The sequence below is a fragment of the Nematolebias whitei genome, chromosome 10 (genome assembly GCF_014905685.2).
Source record: "Nematolebias whitei isolate Nwh7 chromosome 10, NemWhi1, whole genome shotgun sequence".
In the NCBI taxonomy this organism is placed as follows: Eukaryota; Metazoa; Chordata; class Actinopteri; order Cyprinodontiformes; family Rivulidae; genus Nematolebias; species Nematolebias whitei.
Window position 1 is genome coordinate 3,673,238 of NC_056507.1, and position 13,254 is coordinate 3,686,491.

Sequence of the window (13,254 nt, forward strand, 5' to 3'; positions counted from 1 at the left end):
GTATTATAGTTGTTATTATTATTGTTGCTGTTGTTGTATTATTGTTGCTATTATTATTGTTGCTGTTGTATTATTGTTGCATTATTATTGCTATTGTTGTTGCTGTTGCTGTAATTGCTGTTGCTGCTGAAATGAAATAAATGGTGAAAAAATACGAGTAAAAAGAAAGTTTGAAAATTATTTAATAAAAAGTTGTTGACATTTGTTCTGAGTTTCTAAATTTGGCATCATTAACGCACAAATTTAAGAACCACAACATCAGTTTATAATCATAATACAAAATAACTTTTGTCTTCACTTGATTGCCTTTAAAGAAAGAACTAGGTGCACATAAACAGCCTTACATGTGAGAACAGTGCACGCTAATTCTGAATTATGTCTTACACTGCACCAAGTAGTTCCATAGTTTGCATCGTTTGTCATTCAATAAAAAATAAGTTGTGAAAATTGGTAATCAGAATGATTAAGATTAAACTTCACCTAAATTAGTCAAATAAAACATTACAAAACTGATTAAAATGGATTATTTCTTTATCACTGATGCTAAGTGGCTGTAAAATAGCAAATACATGCAAAAAACACTAAATATCTGTCACATTGTGTTTCTTTTCACGTGGGCTGGGTTGAGCTCGTGCGCTGCCGTCTGATCATCACTGTGGTAAACACTGAGCACCAGGCCTGTCGAACCATAAGAAAAGTTTCACAGCAGGAAGCAATCAGCCTAAACATCAGTTAGTTAGTTAGTGGTTCACTCCTGCTCACACCAAGCTTCATTTATTTAGTCAGATATCTGATAAATAATTATAATCAGAGATTGTATTTAAAGTTTCTGAGATAAAAGGGTTAGGTGTTGCATTTTCTGGGACTTTAAAGACTCTTTGGTTTCCAAAAGTGTAATCAGTGTTGGAGTTAAGCACTTCCACATCGCTTCAGTCCAAAGAAGGTTCACCTGACAGGAGTTCACAAGAAGCATTCAAACCTGTGACGTCCTGCTCTGATCCATTTTACAACCAGAACTGCTCAGACTTTAGGAACATGGCGTCCCTGCTGCAAGTGGCAGGTCACTCAGGGCTTCATGCAGCAGAAGCTGTAGGAGTCCGCCTACTGACACTCACAGTGGGCCCATCTGCTTCTTAAATGTTCTGCAGGCAAAAAGTCCCAACGCAAAAATCAACACACAAGTATTCAAAATGTTGCTCTATAGAAAAGAATCATTTACCAAGTTGTGTTGCGGTAAACTGATTTTATGTGGAGATAAAATGCTTTGTTTTATACAATCATACCGTTCTCTTTTTTAATTCAGCAAATATCCCTTGTGTTATCAGAATCCTGTGCTTTCTGTGCAATTAGAGGCAGAAAGTGAACTTTGTTGGTCCATTTACAAAAAACTTGTGTGGATCATGATTACTTTGCACCATCCATTGTCTTTACCCGCTTCTTACTTTTCAGGTCGCGGGGGTCACTGGTGCCCAAGTCCAGCAGTCACTGGGCGAGGGGCGGGGTACACCCTGGACAGGTCTCCAGTCCATCGCAGGGACACAGAGACAAACGAGACAAACAACCATTTACTCTCTCACTCACACCTAGGGACAATTTACAGTTACCAATCAGTCTAACATGCATGTTTCTGGAATGTGGGAGGAAACCGGAGAACCCGGAGAAAACCCACGCATGCACAGAGAGAACATGCAAACTCCACACAGAAGGGTCCCCAGGCCAGGATTTGAACTGGTTTGCTTCTCGCTGAGAGGCAACAGTTCTACCAACTGAGCCACCGTGCCGCCCCGTTATTATTACTGTACATACTTTAAAGATCAATAATGGTTTTAGGTGCAGCTAAAAGTCTTTATTTTACCAAGATTTGCCACAGTTGGTCACTGGTGTTTTAAAACTGTCTCTAAAGTTACTGATATGAATGAAATCGCAGTCATAATCATAATATGGCAATAATAATAATTGTTGTTTTTATTGTTGTTGTTGTTAGTATTTGTATTATTGAAGGTGGAGTGGTAAGGAAGATGTTACACAAGGTGGGCCTGTGATTGGAAGGTCGTTGGTTCAACTCCCCGGACACACCACATCAAAATGTGGGTGGGAAAGGTGAAACACCCACACCTGCCTCCACCCTTGTTTGCACCACTCTGAGCCCTTGAGCAAGCAGCCCCCACCATCTGATCCCTAGACTGCAGCTCTCTGCTCCACACAGAGGCTGTGGTAGCTCATTGGTCTGTGGTTGCGTCAGGAAGGACATCCGGCGTAAAACTAATTGCCATGTTTTTGTGTGAGTTAGTTCACTGTGGAAGAAGGGAGCAGCCGAAAGAAGAAGAATATTATTATTTGCTCTTTATAGATTTAAACTGTTTTTCCAAACTGAGGTCATTCAAATATATTTCTGTGGAGTTTTATACAAGAAGGAGGCGATGATGAAGCGTCAAACACGACACAGTCTGCTCTGCAATTATTGCTTTGGAAATTAATGGCTGCCCTGTTGCTCTAAATTATGATACTTCTATTCTTCAATGATTGCCTAATGGCTGTCATTAACAGAATCAAAGTTGTTTTTACAATTGTTTCCCATAAGCAGTAATCAACTTTTAAGCAGCCTAGTATTTCAGTAAATGAACACCTCAGAACTGGGCTCCCCCCAGAAGAGCTGGAAGAGGTGGCTGTGGAAAGAGGTCTGGGCCTCCCTGCTCAAGATGCTGCCCCGCGACCCGACTTCAGAACAAGCGGAAGATGGATGGATGGATGGATGGATGGACTCAGAAAAATAAAACATACATAAATATTTTACTACCAAGATGTTTTACCTTTTGCTCAAAACTGTTCGGACCAGTTTCTTATATGAAGTGAATGGAAAAGGCTTTGGGTCTGATTTGTTGACCAGAAAGTTTTGCTTCGGCGTGTTGATCAGACTGTTGCAGGTTAGCTTGTATGAGTCAAATAAAGTTGCTGAATTCTTCAATCTGCCTGCTGTATTTTACTACGACTATTTCCCCATTAACTGATAATGCATAAGACATCAGTGAGTCAAAATTGCAAACAGCTAAAGTTCAAACTACCCTGGCGAGAGGGCGGGGAACGTTGGACTGAAAGGATCAAATAGCTTTGATGCCTAGATGAGCTTGGATGTTAAAGGAAATGAGTGACTGGTCTGGAGTTAAATTCATCAAAGTCCACACAGCTTAGTCAACCCACAACAGTCAAAACAGTTTAAGGTGAAAATGATGTTACCTTTTCTTTTTTCAAGAATCCTGAATAAATTACAGGCAGTAGTGGATTTCTGTGCTGTTTGGTAAATCGTATGACTAAATAGAAAGACAAAGCGTGTGAAGTAATCCCCCAAAAAGATTGAGGAAGTTGAATTCACAGCATATTTCTTATACAAAATTTTAATAAGATAATTACATAAATTTATATACAATATAATAATTAGGGATGTATTGATCTTACTGTATCTCAAGTATCAAATCAAGGTCCCAATTCAGGCACGTTCATTGATTGGTTTTAAAGAAAGTTAGTCATGGATTGGTTTTAAAGAAAGTTAGTAATGGAGTTCCTCAGGGTTCAGTGCTTGAACCAATGCTCTTTATATATGCTTCCATTAGGTAAAGTAATTGAACAGCACAATATAATTGTCCATTGTTTTGCTGATGATACACAGTTATATTTGTCCATGAAACCCAATGAATCCAATCAGCTATTTAGACTATAAACATGTCTTAAAGACATAAAAACCTGGATGACCCTTTTTTTAAAAACTAAGACAAGACAGAGGTTGTGGTTTTTGGACCTGAGCATTTTAGGAATCAATTTTGCAGTCTTTCACTTTGTCTACTTTTAAGATTAGGCTCAAGTCTTTCCTTTTTGATAAATCCTATAGTTAGGGTTGGCTTGAGTTTGCTGAGCTATCCCTTAGTTTATGCTGCTATAAGCTTAGACTACTGGAATACAAACTGACCACATTTCCTCTCTCTGCTGCTGTTTTTTACTTGTTATACTCTACCCATTTTGTATTTGTAATTATTTATATCTTAACATGAGTTTTTTTGTATTTATTTATTTAGTCTTTCCTCCTATAGAAAGTTCACCTGGACCTGCCGTTCTGTGTTCATTACTGCTTCCTGTTCCTCTCAAACCCAACCGGTTAAAGCTGATGGCCGCTTGTCCTGAGCCTGGTTCTGCTGGAGGTTTCTTCCTCATGAGGGAGTTTTCCTTTCCACTGTCGCCTTCATGCTCGCTCAAGATGAGAGTTCTGCGGTGAAGTTGAACCCTGGGCCATTGCTATAAACAAGAATATGCTCTTAGCCAGGTCGTCCGTTTGAAGCATGAGGATGAAAGATTTTTATTATTTGTAACATGAAGTTCAGTTAAAGTTTTGCTGTCCTGTTGTGTACTCCAACACATTTCCACATTGTTACCAACTAGGGATGCACCGATCCACTTTTTTTTACTTCCAATCCCAATACCTAAATCTGAATATCGGCCGATACCGATCCAGTTCCGATATCATGATCATCATTGATTTTATATGAGGCTGTAATAATCTCCTCTCAAGTACAATTTGTACAAATATATGCATGCATGTCCAAAAAGGCAACTTGAGGTAAGTTTTATAAATGTTGGATAAGTTTTAAAGTTAGAATTAAATTCTGCTAACACAAAACATGTTTCTTTTTATTCCTAGTTTTAAAGTGGATATTAAAGTGATTAATTTAAGTGATTGTTTAAAGTTATTTTATTTATTTTTTTAAATAAGGGGCAGATATACATTTTTTCTTCTTTCTGCATTCTTTTCATTCAATGTTTTCATTTTGATGATTTTTTTTTTTAATTTTGTTTCTTTTAAATGAATGAATAAATTAATTAAATTAAATAAAATGTTAAATGGCTTCAAACATCTGTTAAGTTCATGGCATAAACCAACAGACATGTTCCTGTTTTTAGTTATTTACATCACTTTATAATGTAGCTGTTTTTGTTTTTAATATAATTTTCAAATCATATGTTTTTTTTTATGATTGTCTACTGTTGTACTGATAAATATCTCCTGGAGGGTAAACTGTATCTTGGCTGCAAGTATCAAGCTGCAAAATCCTTCTTTTTCTACAACTGATAGTGGTTGGTCATGAATCATGATGAAGTTTAGCAACTTCCCTGTAAACAGTTGAGCTCCGTGGTTTCAGCGACGTCTTCTTGTTCAGTCCTCACGTTGTAGCTGCTGCAAACTATGAACTGGATTTCCTGAATGTGAGGCGGGTCTTATTACTCTGGGTTCATGAGACACGCCTCCGTTTAGGAAATACATTCCATAGTTTGAAGCCAACATGCGTCATGGATTGAAAATATCGGCAGGTGGATTGGAAAAATCCGATACGTAAATTATGCTGGTATTGGAGGCCAATAGCGATACTGGATCGGATTGGCCCCATCCCTATTACCAACATGTGCCAGCAGCTGCGGTGCAGTGGCAGGGCAGCCAGCTTAGGACAAGAAAGTCATAGGTTCAACTCCCTGCCATGCCCAGCTGTTGTGTCCTTGAACAAGATGACTAATCCCTAACCAATCCCTGGGTGCTTACATAGCTGCCCGCTGCTCCACCTGGATGTACCTCAGGTTAGGAATGTGCGATATATACGGTACACGGTAGAAACGATAAAGATTTAGCCTACTATAGAGCTCTGTCTTCTACCGACTAACTTCGGTAATACTGTGTCTGATGTAAAATCAGAGTTGTCAGATTTAATTGTTCCTTTTTTTTGTTGAAAACTGTGCATAAGTGGTGTTAATGTCTTTTCATTGAGAGCTAAGTAGCAAAGCTACAAGCTAACCACGTCTGGCTTGCCGTAGTGTTGCCGTATTCGGACGCATGCGCAAAACGCTGCATTCCGTCTAAAGTTTAGTTTTTTTTCCCCGTCGAAAGTTAAAGTAAGCGTTGGTCAGCTTTAGAGAAACCTGCTCTCTGATCTGTGAACAGAACGCTGTGTTGTGCGATTTCACTGCTAGACGCTCTGGTCAAAGCCACAGAGTCATTTTGTTTCAGCTCTCCTTAAAGTGGAAGGAGGCGCCAACTAGAGGGTTGGAGGGTGAAGTGTTTTCAGTGTAAAATGCTGCTCTGTTGCTGTTCATTTCTTAAGTGAGAATACTGGAAACTGTTAAGAGTTAACAACATATTTTGTTTAAGACATGTGGCTAAAACTACATTTGATCTTTTGCACTGTTTTGCTCTACAAGAAATAAGCCTAATACTTGATTTGTTTATTATTTAAAAACTCTCTGGACCTAGTAGTGGAATTTTCTTAATTCAAAATAAATGATGGCCAAAGGACACCCTATGCTTTTTTTCCATTCCTACTGGAAGTTATACCAAAAACATATCATGATATATATTGTTATCGCCACCCTTCACAATACATATTGTGATATGAATTTTATGCCATATCTCACATTCCTACCTCAGGTGTGATGGGTTAAATGCAGAGAACTAAACATGCAATGGTGACAATACATATCACTTTCTTCTTCTTCACTGTAGCCGTCAATACAGGTCTGTGAAACAGTTCACAACATAGGCGTTCCAACAATTATATGTGAAGAGGACGTGTTTCCATAACATTTAAAAAATATATATTTGTTTGGATCTTATGAGGAGAAGTTGGTATGAAGAAATCAGGAAAGAACTCTTTGGGTTGCAACACAAGACTATTGTCCCCCACATCAGTTGGTCCATCCGTTTATGACCTTGAGAAAGAAAGTTAAATATAAGACACTGAAAATAACAAGCAGTTGCTCATATTTCTCTTTTAGTCACTACGATACTGTATTTTTTTATATCACGTGCAATTCATAGTATATGTGATGGTTACGTCTGGAATGATTATTTCAACTGGGATTATGATTAATAAATCATAATATAGTTTAGAAAACTATGTCATAATAAGGATATACTGCAATAAAGCTTTGTAAGGCAAAAATAGAGACAGATGTGATTACTGTCAACAGGATCCCATGGCCCCACTCTGTTATCACAAGAATAGACAGTCAGCCCTCCTTTGGTATTTTATACGGACTGTTTGAAGAAGCTGACGCAATCCCCCCTCTCTAGTGATGTCACTGATGCTAACAATCTGGCTTTCATCTTTTTCAGCTCCACTGCCTGAACAGTTACAGCTGGATGGTTGCTCAGTTCCCTCCTCTCTAAGCCTGCTTTATGTCTTATAGAGCACGCCAATGTGCCAATTTTTACATATCCTCTGGGCCTGTACAAAAGAAACCCAATTTGAGAAAACAACGTTGAAGTCTCTGGTGACATGTACCAACCATGAACCTGCTAGATCTGATCAATTATGATACGAGCAACATCAGTCATTGACTCTCAATACCCTGCTTGTCCAAGCAAATTTTCTCAGCTGTCTGTTGAAGCCTTTCCAAATCAACCCCCCCACCATAAGCCTCTCAGTCACTCAAAGGAAACATTCTTCATGTAGTTGTAACATCTTTTTTTTTCCAGCAACAACTGCAACAAATTCTCTAGAAACTCGTATTTCGCTGGCACCTCATTTGGCATCAACATGTTTGTAGAGTTGTTGCCTCTCAGTGAGAAGGTTGCCAGTTCAAATCCTGGACGGATACCTTTCTGGGTGGAGTCTGCATGTTCTCTCCATGCTGTGTGTGTTTTCTCTGGGTACATCGGTTTCTTCCCACCGACCAGAAACATGCATGTTAGGCTGATTGGTAACTAAACTGTGCCTAGGTGTGAGTGAGACTGAGTATGGTTGTTTATCTTATGTGTCCCAGTGATGGACTGGAGACCTGTCCAGGGTGTCCCCCGCCTCTCACACAGTGACTGCTGGATATGGGCACCGGTGACCCCCATGATCCAAAAAGGAAGTGGGTAAAGATAATGGATGGATGGATGAGAACTTTATTGATTACGCATGAAATTGTGCCAGAGTTTCAATACAAAAGGAACATACACAAGGAATCACACAAGATCTAAAAACAACAGAATACAAAAATACCAACAATTAAGATCTAGAACAGGTCAGGTGCAGACAGAAACATCAAAGTGTTTATTGTAGTGCAGGATTCATTTTATTGTCCAGTGTGTAGAAACAGGGAGGAGTTAAAAAGTTTGATAGTCACAGGGAGGAAGGACTTCCTGTGTTCTGTGGAGCACCTCAGTGGTCTCAGTCTATGACTGAAGGTGCTGCGGTAAGAGTCCAGTGTGGCATACAGGGGGTGCGATGTGCTGTTCAGGATCTGGAGCAGTTACCTCAGACACCTCTGTCAGAGACTGCAGGTCCACTCCCAGAACTGAGCCAGCTCTCTTGATGAACTTATCACATCTGATGGCATCAATTTTCTTCACCCTGCTGCCCCAGCACACCACAGCGTAGAAGATGCTGGAGACCATCGAGTGGTAAAACATCTGCAGCATGGTCCTGCAGACGTTAAAAGGACCCGAGTCTACTCAGAAGAAAAAGGCGATTCTGCCCTTTCTTGTAGAGGGTGTTGGTGTAAGCTGTCCAGTCTAGTTTATTGTTTGTTGGACATCTTTAGCTTTTGTAAAATGCAAAAGAGAATAAACTCCAGAAAACAAAACAAAAATTTCATACATAAACATAAATTTACAGCGAGATATCAGAGACGATGGAGCAGCACGGCTACACTCAGACCTTTCAGCCGTGCCAGGAAAAGCTAAAAGACATTAGAGTCAAATTAAAGTTATGATGCCTGCCTTTGTTGCATTCATAATCCCACCCACAGAATGGGGAAACACGTCATAGTGGCAATTCACCTATTTTTGAGGAGAACCGATAAAACATGAACCAACAAGTCGTTCTCATCAGTGGTAAATCAGCTTTAGTCTCAGCTGAAGCCACGCCCTCTTTTACCCTTTTTCAACCTTTATGTATACAGGTTAGTCTCACTGAGCCTCAAGGACTCATTTACAAGTGATAACTGTACCCTTGTCATTATATTACCTCTGTTCTCACTACTCTTAATTCTAGCGTTGTATATGTTTGGAGTTTCCTCAGATGGATGAAGCTTTCTGGATGGAAGGCGAAATGTCTCAGCACAAAAAATAAAACGTCCAGATGACCGGACAGAAAATTTAGATTTTATACCTGGATTATTGAGCATGGAATTTGATGGTGCACTATATGGTTCATACCATTACCTGTTTACATTCCTGTTTTCATCCATTTAGTTTTGTACTTATTGTTACCACATCAGACATTTGCTTTGGTTCGAAAGCAGCTTAACCGACAGCAGTCCTTGCAAGCTCCTCTGATATAAATTCAAATTCAGAGGCTTGTCAATTTTGCAACGGGTTTCAAATTTAAATATCATCATGTCAAAATTGCAGTATCAGCTCTCCCATTTTGATTGACACCTCTTTTGACCTACTGGGTCAATCCGTGGTTTCTCCAGAACAAATGTCCACGAGGTGTCAAATCATCTGGACTCACACACACACACACCAACACTCTTTCGCATACAGATCACACCAAACACATCTACCCATTCAGCTCTGATGATGGTTTTGATGCTACAGAGGTGCAGTCAATCAAATTCCTGTCACAGAAATGTATTGCATGAATGAGTGCATTCTAAAATGGCTTCAGGAACTTATGCAAAACCAAAATTTCTACTGGATACTTGTGTGCTCATACAAAAATGCAAAAACTAATTTTCTACAGGATATGCGTGTGCTCATACAAAAAGTCAAACAAGATGATCGATTTGATTTGGGCTTCATAAACCACATGCCAGTTAAAATTATCTTGATTGATTATCAGCTGAGGTTAGAAATTCCATGTTACCTTTGCAAAGAGATGAACATTTTGCATTTACCCCAAAGTGTTCAAGACCAGCTTTTAATTTAACTTGCGTATGCTTTTTTCCTCGCTATTTAAGCCATTTTTTTCCCCATTCAACCTTTATTTATACAGGCTAGTCTCATTGAGCCAAGGGGACTCATTTACAAGAGGGATCTGTTCCAGATAGGAAATAAAGTACAGACAGCAATATCAGTAAATAATGACAACAATTTACATTTTCTTCGAAGAAAAGACCGGCTTTAGGCGAGCTGATTTGCCCTGTTGGCACGCACACAGCTGGATATCTCATCGACTTGGAAGACTTGATGCGTTTCTGCTGCCATCTGTGCATTTTAAGGACGCATATTTAATTGGATTTACGATAACTGGTTCCTGCTTTTTGGATTTGGCTGGTTGCTGGTTTTATCTACAATCAAGTAAGTCGCTGGCAGCAAATTTGGACCCGATCACGCTGCTTGCCTTTATGATGGCTTGGTTCGTGTCTCGAGTACCCGGACTCAAATGCTTTGGGCTAAATGGATCAGATCTTGGGGATTTTACTCAGTCATGTTCCATTGGTGTGGCCATGTAATTTGGACATTTTGGAACCGGGTCGACCAACACAGACTCAAGGTAGATGTCATTAATTTCTGCCTGTCCCCAAAAATGAAATGAAATGCAGTTCTGATACCAAGGGGGCCCTTAACAAAATCTATATACTGCTTAGTTCATACCATGGGACAAGTTTGGATTCTCTTAAACTGAAATGAGAAACAGATTCAGAGGAATCTGTATCAGATTCAATCTAGTGAAAGATCATCAAGAACATTCATTCATCCTCAATCTGTCTGAGACATGCTGTAATTCAATTCAAGGTAGTGCACAGACTGCACTGGTCCAAAGACAAGCTGTCCAAGATCAAAGCCAACCTGGATCCCGCATGTAATTGTAAACAAACTCCAGCTACACTTCTGCATATAGGTCTGGACCTGTCCCAAACGGCAGACCTTTTGGCAATCTATTTGACATCTTCTTTGCGATATGCAGCAAAAACTGTACATCCATCACTACTCATCTCACTGTTTGGTGTGGTCCCTGTGAATACGTCCTGCACGAAGAGAAGGTGATTGATGTTTGACTCTCTTCTGTCCAAGAGGCTCATTTTGTGCAATTGGAAGGGACCACACCACCCAGCATATATACATTGGATAAAAGAAGTCATGTATCATATCCACCTGGAAAAAAAAAATCAGATATACCCTGAAGGGTTCTGGTGGAAGATTCTGGGACACCAGGCAGCCTTTTCTGTCATTTGTTAAAAGCATGTCAATGCCTTTGAAAACATGCCTAAATGCCTAAACAAAATCCACTCCCACAACAAATCAGTCACACATAAACAGTCTATACAGGCTATCAATCCATTTCATTTATGGTACCCGCATCTTCTTTTCCGGGTCATGGTGGTCGCTGGTGTCCATATCCAGCACTCACTGTTTGAGAGGCGGGGGACAATCTGGACAGGTCTCCAGTCCATCACGGGGGCACAGACACAAATTAAACCATCCACCATTCACACTTTCACTCACACCTAGAAACAATTTAGTAAACAATCAGACAAACATGCATGTTTTTTGGTATGTGGGAGGAAACTGGAGTAGAGAAAATCCATGCATCTTCCAAGAGAAAATACAAACTCCACCCAGAAGGGCCCTGCTGGGATTTGATCCAGCAACCTTCTCGCTGAGAGGCAACAGCTCTACCAACTGAGCAATCGTGCTGTCACACCTTAATATCTTGCATCAAAAATATTAAAGTTTACTTGCATTCCCTGTTCAAATCCAATCTTAAAATAAGTTAATTTATCTCAAAAGCTAGAAAAATTCACTGTTCAAATTCTGCAGTGTCAGGGGACATCTGCGTACCGCTTGTTGTACCAGCATTTCATAACTTGCAACTTTATATAGAAATAAAAGTGGTAGTACCATTTTCAACAGTGAAACAGGTTTTTGGTAAGTATCAGCACCAGACAGTAAATATATAAAATATACTTAAAAAAATGTTGGTTCAAATGCTGGTGTTTTTTTATTTAATATATTTTTTATTATTATTCAGCAGTTTGGAAAGACCAAAACAAATTTTAAGAAAATGTGTAAAACAGGATTTACCATGTTGCTGCAGTAGAAGGATGATGTTGCACCATGACTGCAGGGGTAACATTGCCCACACAATACCACCAAAAATCCTGCACACTATAAGGCAATGCCATATTAGAAATGTGTGTGTAAGCTTGTTTTCTAGTCACCACAGTTCCACTAAGTGAAAACTATTTTGGCAGATAGTATTAACTTACAGCTTTGTCCTTGTAGGAACATTTCAGATCAGTATAATTGGAGTTATGTGGAAAAGTTATGAACAATTAATATACATTTCCTGTTATGTATAGTGCATTAAAGGCCCACAGTTTAAAATGATAGAAGCTATGTTGGGCCAGATTGACAAAGTAATAGACCATACAAGCAAGACAAGGACTGGAGTAGATTATTGTTAGGACAAATAAAAAAAAATAAAAAAATGTATATATTGTGTTCTATAAGAAATCCGTATACTTGTCTTTACATGATCATTTTGTATTTCATAGATTTTCCCACAGATAACATCTATCATTTTTGATGAAAGTCCTACAGCTCCCTGCTGCCGTTATTTATGCTCTTTGTGGACTTCACATCCACCTTCAACACCATGATTAACCCAGACCCTGATGGACAAACTACTCACACTAGGACTAAACCCCTCCCAATGCAACTGGGTCATGGATTTCTTAACCAGCAGACCTCAGTCTGTGATGATCCACCACAACCCTCAGCACCGGCTCCTATCAGGGCTGTGTGTTCAGCCCCCTTCTGTTTACTCTGCTCACATATGATTGTGCACCCACTCATTCAGGTTGTCATATTGTAAAGTTTGCAGATGATACAGCGGTGGTGGGATGCATCACAAACAACGAAGAGTCCAGCTACAGGCAGGAGGTGGAACACCTGGAGAGCTGGTGCAAGGAGAATAACCTTCACATCAATGTGAAGAAGACAAAGGAGATTATTGTGGAATTCAGAAGGAACAAACACACCTACACCCCCCTGAACATAAGAGGATCTGCGGTGGAAGTGGTCTCCAGCTACAAGTACTTGGGTGTACACATGAATAACAACCTCAGCTGGAGCAACAACACCACCAGACGTATGAAGAAAGCTCATCAGAGACTCTACTTCCTCAGGCGGCTGAGACGAGCTGGTCTGGGAAGCTCAGTCCTCACCTCCTTCTACAGGTGTGCAGTGGAGAGCATCCTGTGCTCCAGCATCAACGTGTGGCATGGAGGCTGCACAGCTGCAGAAAGAAAAGCTTTGCAGAGAGTGGTGAAGGCTGCACAGAA